The sequence below is a fragment of the Natrix helvetica genome, assembly GCF_964273705.1.
Source record: "Natrix helvetica genome assembly, chromosome: Z".
Lineage (NCBI taxonomy): Eukaryota > Metazoa > Chordata > Lepidosauria > Squamata > Natricidae > Natrix > Natrix helvetica.
The window spans coordinates 2,611,576-2,614,588 of NC_138554.1; the positions used below are offsets into that span (position 1 = coordinate 2,611,576).

At 43.5% G+C, this 3,013-nt stretch overlaps 1 long non-coding RNA gene across 1 annotated transcript; it reads right to left on the reverse strand.

Moving 5' to 3' along the window:
* Window positions 1–677: 677 nt before the first annotated feature.
* LOC309381420 lies at window positions 678–2,618 on the reverse strand. The gene is made up of 3 exons (XR_014173553.1): window positions 2,102–2,618; window positions 1,579–1,729; window positions 678–882 (listed from the first exon to the last, which is right to left on the reverse strand). It is a non-coding gene; the product is annotated as an uncharacterized lncRNA (long non-coding RNA).
* Between the last annotated feature and the right edge of the window lie 395 nt (window positions 2,619–3,013).

Consider the following 3,013-nt stretch of genomic DNA (forward strand, 5'->3'; position numbering starts at 1 on the left):
TAAATAAAAAATAAAAACAGACTGGGGATCGCGATTCCATTTCCCCCCGTTGCATTCAACCAAACTTGGTACACAGATGACTTTCTCTCTGGAAACAAATACTGTGGGGGTAAGACACCCCTAACATCCCTCAGGGTGTGTCCGTGTGTGTGTGTTCCAGCATAACTCTGGAACGCCTGGGCCGCTAAAATAGAAAAGGACTGAATTATATCTATAGTGTCAAGTCACAGTATTTTCGACAGCGATCGTGTGCATTTTGGATTCAAGTTCTGTTAAGATACAGCCTGTTGTGCCTTAAAACGGCCTCTACTGTACAGCACAGGGGAGTTGCCATCGTAACGGCTTTGCAGTACTCCGTAAGGGGGCTCCCTCTAATACAGGATTGGGATAAATACATACCGGGACTATGCTGGGCTATCAGCTAGTATATATATATATAAAACAGCCTTTTTACTCCTCTTGTTGATTATATATATATATATATATATATATATATATATATATATATCCTGTTGTTCAGTGAATCATCTGGTCGTTAAGTGAATCCCAGAGACTTTGCTCATCAGAAGTCGGCCCAGAAGTTAGCACCCATCCCTCTCCTAGAAAAATGAAATATTTTAGGAAATATTAAAAAGGACAGAATATTTCCCCTAAAGGGGGAGGCAGAAACTCAGCTCCCCCCTCCTGCAGCCTTGACTATACACACTTGTGTTGGCAGGGTGATGTCTCTGCTTTTTAGGATGCTGTCTAGGTTTGCCATAGCTTTCCTCCCCAGGGACAAGCCTCTTTTCATTTCTTGGCTGCCGTCCCCATCTGCGGTGATCCTGGAGCCCAGGACAATAAAATCTGTCACTCCCTCCATTTCTTTTCCATCTATTTGCCCTGGGGATGAATAGAAAAGAAATAGAATAAAATAGAAAATATGAAATGGAATGGAATGAAATAGAATAGAGAATATAATAGAAAATATGGAATGGAATAGAACAGAATAGAGAATAGAATAGAATAGAGAATAGAATAGAATAGAAAATATGGAATGGAATAGAATAGAAAATATAGAATAGAATAAAGAGTAGAATAAAAAATATGGAATAGAATAGAGAATAGAATAAAATAAACAATATGGAATAGAATAGAGAATAGGATAGAATAGAATAGAAAATATGTAATGGAATAGAATAGAATAGAAAATATGGAATGGAATAGAATAGAGAATAGAATAGAAAATATGGAATAGAATAGAATAGAATAGAAAATATGGGATGGAATAGAATAGAGAATAGAATAAAATAGAAAATATGGAATGGAATAGAATAGAGAATAGAATAGAAAATATGGAATTGAATAGAATAGAATAGAATAGAAAATATGGGATGGAATAGAATAGAGAATAGAATAAAATAGAAAATGTGGAATGGAATAGAATAGAGAATAGAATAGAAAATATGGAATTGAATAGAATAGAATAGAAAATATGGGATGGAATAGAATAGAGAATAGAATAAAATAGAAAATATAGAATGGAATAGAACAGAATAGAGAAAAGAATAGAATTGGAATAACAGCGTTGGAAGGGACCTTGGAGGTCTTCCAGTCCAACCCCCTGCTTATCCATGATCCTATCTTTTTATTCGTCTTCAGGTGGGATTTAAATCTCTCCCAGCTGTTGTTTGGCTGTCCCAGTAGCTCCCAGTCCTCCTCCTTTTCCAGCTGCCCAGGCAAGGCGTTTCTGGAAGATTAAACGGACGCAACGCAATTGCACCAAAATCCCAATCCTGCAAGGCGCTCCGGGCATTTAAAGAGAACGACGTCACCGGGCTATTTTTGACACGGGCGTGACGTCAGGTTTATGCAGATCGAGCGGCGCACGGGTCGCTGGGAAATTAAGCCGGCGCCGCCACCGGGAGGGCTTTGGAGGCTGCGGAGAGCACCGGGAGCCGGCAAAAGAAACTTGGCTACGGCGAGGAAGGCTCTCATTGCGAGGGAGTTGGGGTGCGTGGGAAATACCTGCGCGGGTCACCATGACCTGTCCGGTCGTCCCGCGGTGAGCAGCCGCCACGTGGGAGAGACGAGGGTTATCGTCAGTGAGGTATATCCTTACCTGTTCCTCCTCCGGGAGAACAGAAAATGATGAATGGAGAGGCATGAGAGATGATTAGAGTCTCCGCCAACCGGGGAACAGCAACGCCCCGGTTTGCTCCTTTCTGATTTTCCTGACGGTCCTTCTCTATTCGTGTCTGTTAAAAGCAAGAAGAATTAACGTGCGAACTCAACTGACACGTGTTCGATGCGTAACTACGAGTGCAATGAAAAGGGGACCGTCTCTTGACTCGGAAGTGGCGCATTTCCTAACCAAAACAATTGATTTTTTTAAAGTCGGTTTGGTGGTTTTAATTCCTTAACTACAGCTCCCATCATCCGCGGCCAGAGAGTTCCTTTTTGTGCTTGTTTTGGCATTATCCTGCCTGTGCGCAGTCTCCTTTCTGATTGGCTAATATGCCTTTCTATTTACACCCTCCTTTAGAGCTGCGCGTCGTTCATTGGCTGTCTTGCCTGTTCCTTATACGGAAGCCCCGCCCCCTTCTCGGTCTTTTTAAATGGTGCTTTTCGACTGTAATGTCCCCAGCCTCTCAAAATGGCCGCTTTTATCTCCCGTGGTAGCTTTTCTTCTTCGTCCTGATTGGCTAAGCGCGTGGAAATCTTAGAAAATGAGGCGGGGAGTCTTCCAAATATCCGGCCAATCTGTAACTTCTGGAACGAGTCCAAATCCCACCCGCTCTGACCAATCGGCTTTCCAGGCGGAAGCCCTCCCCCCTCCGTGGAAGGATTGTCCAATGGAAATGGAGCGCACACGCACACACAAGGAGCCGGCCAATAGAAAAAGCCGGTGGCTCAACGAGAGGCCGTGCTGTCCCTTAAAGCCAATCAAACGGCGCGTTGGGCGACGTCTGGCTGCGGTAGCCAATAGGATTCCGAGAGGGAGATTTGAAAGAGAGAAGCCCGGCGAGTCTCG